Genomic DNA, 6,821 nt, shown 5'->3' with positions numbered 1-6,821 from the left:
ATGACCACTACTTCCAACGAACACCCCCTTCCCAATAACCCAATTTTGTTTTTCGGTAAAACCTCCCACAATTATCAATCGACGAACCTTGTTTTTCAGGAAGCTTCGATGGAACAAGCTATCTTATTTAGGACACTTATATAACAGCCTATTCAATTTCGGACTTCTACCCGAGAAGATAACCAGCTACTCCAATTCAAATCCCATCATTTCCGCTGATGGCAACATATAAGCTTGTCCTTGGTTCTTCTATGCTTGATTGGCTTGGCCTTCTTCCATGTCTCCCATGCTAAAAATTCTCAAGATGATTACTTATCACCTCACAATTCGGCCCGTTCAAATATTGGTGTTGGATCCATGACATGGGACGACACAGTAGCTGCATATGCTCAAAATTATGCCAACCAGAGAGCTGGAGATTCTGCTCTCCAGCACTCCGGTGGACCATATGGTCAGAACCTTGCTGGGAGTTCCGGTGACATGTTGGCCACAGAAGCTGTCAATTTGTGGGTGGATGAGAAAGACTACTATGATTACAATTCCAACTCCTGTACGCTGATGGGAAAGTATGTGGGCACTACACCCAGGTGGTTTGGAGAAGCTCAGTTCACCTTGGTTGTGCTAGTGTACTCAGTGCAACAATGGAGGGACCTTCATCATCTGCAATTATGATCCTCCAGGCAACTATGTTGGGGAACGTCCTTATTGAGTTGTTGTGATTCAAGAAACCTTCTTAGGAACCTACCTCTAATTTGTTGTTATATGTTAAGTTCCTTTATTTTTATATCTTTTCTTTTCTTTGGGTAAGGTGTTGTATGTTATGTTGTTCAACAACAACACTAATAATACTGAGAGGAAGATATGAATAAAGTAATTTATTTTGACAAAAAGGAAAAACAATAAAGTAATTTAAGTTTCCTTTAATCTATTTCAATCTTTGTTAAGGAGACTTGTTCTCCCAGTGTCTTTCATTATTTGATAATATAGAGAATATATATACACTCCAGACTGGAATCACGGATTATAGTATTTTACCATGCTCAAGCCTTGCCCTTGTGAAATCCCTCAAAACCTAACCCAAAAATTCATATTGTAGGTCCGAAAACCCAGAGTACAGAAAAAAGACAATTGTGGGCCATCAAAGTTGAGACCACTAGATTGAACTCTGAACCAATGGAAGTAGATGGAAACGATGCTAAGTTGGGAGTTCTATCAGAATTTGGGAGAAGATCTAACTCGAACATTGATGGACTTTGTAGATGGATCAAGAATACAATGATGCCATGTGTAAAAGGTCTTGGAAAATCAAGTAAAGCCCTTCCATAGCATAGAATAAGACCCAAGATTGAGATAGGGCATTCAAGGCCATAATTTCACTCTTGGAACAAAAGTACCAGGGGTGGGTTGCTGATGTGTCCAAAATTTGCTTAGCCCTTAGTGTTCCTAAAGATGAACTTGCAAAATAATGTTAGACGTGGTCCGACCGCAGGGTCGGGAGGCCACCTCCGAAGGCTAAGTCAGTTAAGGAACTGATCACAAGACTCTGGCTAGTTGTAGAGCATAAATTGAATGTAATTGTAAAGGAAAACAATTCAAAAACCTCGTCTTTGTGTAGGTCACTGGTTTATATAGGTTTTACCTCTCAATCCCAATTGTTGGATTCCGTCGCATCCTCTTGACCATTGTTGGATCTTTAGGGTTTTCCCCTTTTTATTCGGAGCTATGGGTAGTTACCAATCTTGGCACGATCCCCACACTGTGTCAATGGAAGTTACCTATTATGACTTGGTTACGTATCCCGCAATCTTCGGGATCACGTTCGTATTTTGTAATCGTCAAATTGTTCATCCGTGCACAATTGCTAAGACCTGGTCAGGACCGGTCTCAATCGTGTTAAGGCCAATGCCATCTTGGTTTCTTGACTCGGCCATGGTCCAACCGAAATTGATGACCCGAACCTCGATTGACCAGGTTCGGTGCTATTTCCCCTATATCATTAGCACCCCAAGTTGAGTGATCGGGAGGAGCCCCTAGACCGAAAGCTTGACTTGGTTTTCCCTATCCCGATCATGAATGAAGTTGAAATGTCTTTTTAGTCAAGATCAAATCGCATTTATTCCGTTTGTGCTTTTGTCCGGCGGTATGCTCTCAAGCCGCCTAAACTCCTTGTTATTAGCATGACGTGAGCCACGTAACCATTGGGAAGCGTTGCCATAATTACCCTGATGTTTGAATTGTCAATGATCGATAACCATTGATGAATTCAAATCTACTCCGTTGATCAACTCCATTCGAACAGTCACTCAATCTTGTTCGTTGATCGAACTTAATCTTGTTCGTCCATCCTTGCCCTTAAGTCTATAAAAGACTTCTTCTCCTTCATTTTTGCTTTCCATTTCTCCGCGAACCTGTTTCTTCCTACGAAATTTGCTTTTGCTCTGAAGATTTTCAACTTCCGTTCTTGTGATCAAGGATCTTCACTCTTTCAAGCTCCAGCTTTCTCAAATCACAAGTAAGTTCTTCATCTTTTCTTGCTATTTCAAATCCTTCCTTTTTGTTCGGGTGGCTGGCGTGTTTTCTCTGTTTGCCTTTTTGCCTTATGCTTATAAACCCTTACTTTAGTGTCCAGCTTTTGCTCATTTTTCTCTTATTTCCTCCCAATTCCTTCTTCACATTTCTACATTACCATATATATATATATATATATATATATATTTTCCTCCACTCTCTCTCTCTCTCTCTCTCTCTCTCTCTCTCTTCCTCATAATTTCCAAATAATTATATACTTTTTTAGTTTTTTACTTTTCCTATTTCACTTGTTATTTATTTTTTATTTCCTTATTTGTAAATCCTTCATCAACTTCTATAAATACTACTCTCCTTTTAGACTTAGGTTACACTTATTTATTTAGTTTATATTTTTTGGGCTATCAACACTTATTTTCTCTTTAGCTTATTTAAGTTTTCTCTAGTTATTTGATTGCTTTTTGGGGTTCTAGTTTTTCGATTAAATGTTTACGTTTAATTTTTATATGTAATGCAATGAGTATTTAATTTATTTAGTTTCTTTTATGCAAGTGTAATTTCTTTTTTCCTTTCAATGCAATTTCAATTTCAATTTCGAGTTCAAGTTTCAAGTTTCAAGTTTCAAGTTTGAAGCTGATTTGTTTTTCTTTTGGGTTTAGCAATTGCAGATTTATTTCAGATTTGGTTGTTAAGGTTGGTTGAGATTCGAATTCGATCGTTCAAGTTTTTTTTTATTATTCAAGATTCAAGGACACAAGTAAGTAGCCTTCGTTAGTAATTTTTTCTCCCCCCTCCATTCCTGTTTCTGTCTATCCCTCTATATTTTTAACTTGTGATTTAATTTTCAGTATTTATTTATTGTTTTCCTATCGCCTAGGTCCTTGATCAAAGATACTTACAATCGTGCCTCTCTTTGATTAATGTTTTCCTTTTCCATTTATTGCTTTATTATTACTTTTTGCTTTTCTTTTTCTTTAATATCTGTTCCCTCATGGACTGTAAGTTACGGCAAAAAGTCCACAGTCAAAGTCATCCTAGTTATTTATTTATTTATTGTTTACATATTTTATTCCTACTTTTTATGTATGAATTGATGAATGGTCAAGTTATGTCTGTTTTATATTTATCTCAATTTGATCGCATTAGATGTATGTGTTAGGAACATGGTTCCTTGTGTCGGCAATAAATCGCCGACACAGGGCGAAATATCGAGGTGTCGCTGGAGGGCGACATGATACCCCCAGCGACACCGACTCAACATTTTATCGGCGATATATCGCCGATGGTCGACTTTTTCAATGCATCGGGTGAAGATGACCTGTCGCACTTCGGAATCTGCCGGTGCTTGGCGTCAATGTCGGTGCTGGTGGAGGAGCAGGACTGCAGGAGCTAGAGGAGGTCACGTCGTCGGTGATCGGATCTTCCACCAACTGATATGTTTTCGTCAAGAATGGCGCCGGAACCGATCGCTGCAACATCTTCTCCAATTCCGGATCGAAGAAAAAAATGAAAAAAACCAGTATAAAAACCCTAACCTGCAGATTATTTTTTAAAACATAAATGAATTGGATCCATCGGCTTGAACGAAGCACTATGTCGCAAGACTCAAAACCCATTTCAAGATTTTTGGTCTTCTTCGCCTCCAAGCAACGGTGATCAGATTCCATGACCGGCCACCTCTAGCTCTTAATTTCAACAACTTCCCCTGTCTGCAACCATTCTGGCTATTCATAAGAACACAACTGTTCCGTTCACAAAATTCGCCAAAGAAAACAAACTCCAGCACTAACCCCTCTCTGTCCCTCTTTGCTCCTCTGAAACGATCTCCAAGAAGCCACCCAGATTCTTGCCCTTCTTGTTAAATCCTCTCAAATCACTCACACCTACTATGCCATAAGGTTTGTTGGTTCTACGCAATGTACGACACATATCGATCACCAATCTATTTGCTTACCTGCAGCAAATGCAAAGACGCAGAGGAGTAAGAAGAAGACATTAATGGCGAGCTCTGATTCTGGAAGAAGCAGGAACAGAGCATGAGAAAGAAAGAGAAGAAGCAAAACCGGTGTTTGTTTCCCATAATCAACAGCCAAATGTCGACCGACTTCTGGCGACATGTCGCCGTGTCGCCAGGGTCCGACACGGCGACACGGGTCGACATATCGAACCTTGGTTAGGAATACTTATTAAGATTTGCTAATTTAGTTTAATTAATTAATTAGTTAAAAAATTGAATAATTGTCTATCGTGCTACTAATAAGAGGTTAAATTCTAAAATGATATATCTCCCTGAGATCAACCCGTTAGCTATACAACACCATGCGTTTGCAGTAACTTTTATAGTTTTATTTCACCAACAACCAGTTCGGTTTTACAACTGTCAAATAATATGTGGGTTTATTTGTGTAAGCATCTTTGCCTTTATCCACCGGTGGTGGCAAGTACTTGCAAGTGAATGGAGTTTCACTTACAAACCTAGCTAGATTGACTAAATAAAACAATCTTAACTATGGAAAATAAATAATAAGATGCAATTCCAAGAATTGCTTCATTAGTTGGGATGAGTATAACATAAAGCCCTTTGACAACAAATTATTGAATCTCCCTCTTTCTCATGCAGCAGATTTCTTGCAAACCACTTCTCTAATAAATTGATGAAGTTCCCAACCATCTTTGAAGGTTCTTGAGTGTTCTAGTCTTTGTTGAATCTTCACATAAATTCAATGCTTATGATTAGATCGATAAAATCAATAGCTGAAATTCTAATTGTCTAGCTGTAACATTGAGATTTAGATTATTATTAGGCGGAATCGAAATTTTTTAGGCGAAAATTTAGGGATTTAACCGAAACGGAGAAACTTCGACTAGATCACAAAAGACGGATAAGATAAAGAAGAGAAGTTGCCTTCCTAGGACAGAGGCTAGGGTTCAAACTTTCGCATATACAAGAATAGGAATCACTTGACATACCCTTATTTCCTTTCCGTACATGGTCTTTTTATTTTTCTATTTTTGGTTGTTAATTTTTAACACCTTGAGTCCTCTAAGCAGAGCATAAACTAGTGTTGGTCCCCTTAGTACAATAAAAAATGTCTGGGTTCCATAGCAACTAGGGAGTCGTTTGACAACTCACCGAAGAATAGTTCCTAGTGTTTCTGGCTTCGAGAAGCAGAACAATAGGCCAACAACCATTTGATAAAACTTTTTGTTTTGCATCAATTTTGCAACATGAAACAGAATTCATGAAAATTTTTGTTTAGCGAACCAATCTCAATACAACAACTATTTTTTTTTTGGTTTGCCAACCCTGGTTTCCAAGGCTTTGCCTTGACTAATCCAGTGTTCAACCCGGGTCGCACACCTGGCTGTGGTGGGCGAATCTCCCAGCGGGGAATTTTTGCATCCGCAAGGATTCGATACCGGAACTTTGCTTAAGCAGACCAAGGAACTTTGCTTAAGCAGACCAAGCTGCTTAACCTAGTTTTTCTTTTTATATGTGGCTCTTTCTTTTAGTTTATAATTTTTCGTAATGCCAACACTCGCACGCATCCATAGTAAGACAATTTTGTTTCTCCCACTTGGTGCCGTGAAGGGATCAAGGAATGTGAAATTCTACTTCTCCTAATTTTTGCGTTTGCCTTTTTATTATTCTTTTTTGGTATTAATTTGTGCCTCTGCCTGAGATACCCAATGTTTCAAAACAAAAATTACGGCAGTGGCTTATTCTAATGGAGAATCATATACAAGAGAAAAATAGCAGCCACCATTGTGGGGATTTTTTCAGAACTTTAGGGGCAATAACACGTTTTTTTCCCTTCTTCTATTCTTTGTGAACGGAAGAACGGGTTATATGCCTTTGATAAAATGGTTTGTTCTTCTGTTCTTTAGAACACTTTTTGCAGAACATCAAAAAGATGAAACAGAAGTGATAAAATTGGTTCAAAATGAAGCCTTAGAACAAGTTTATCAAACTTTTTTTTTTTTTTTTTTTGTATAACAAGTTTATCAAACACCAACTTACTTTTTAACCAAAAAAAAACATCAACATATTCTATTAGTGTTCTAAAAGTCTTTTCAAAACGGATTTATTAAACGCCCATTTTCAAGCAAAGAACGGTCTTTTAGCACAGAAACATTTAAAAACGGTTTTGCATAAGAACTGGTTTCCCGAAACGGAAACGATACCAAACGCCGACTTAAAATCCAAAAAATGACGCAAGTTATATTTGTCTGCATATCTATATTTCTCCATTGATCACCAATAGATAAAGAACTGCCTTTTATTGATAAAAGCT

At 38.0% G+C, this 6,821-nt stretch overlaps 1 pseudogene; it reads left to right on the top strand.

Annotated features, from left to right (window-relative positions):
* The first annotated feature begins 218 nt into the window (after positions 1–218).
* On the top strand, positions 219–709 carry LOC149008242 (pathogenesis-related protein 1A-like; annotated as a pseudogene).
* Positions 710–6,821: the final 6,112 nt, after the last annotated feature.

The sequence above is a fragment of the Hakea prostrata genome, chromosome 8 (genome assembly GCF_041222555.1).
Source record: "Hakea prostrata isolate BN-2017 chromosome 8, UWA_Hpros_2, whole genome shotgun sequence".
Classification (NCBI taxonomy): Eukaryota; Viridiplantae; Streptophyta; class Magnoliopsida; order Proteales; family Proteaceae; genus Hakea; species Hakea prostrata.
The sequence above is the reverse complement of the archived record's forward strand: the minus strand, read 5'-3'. Positions and strand labels throughout refer to the sequence as shown.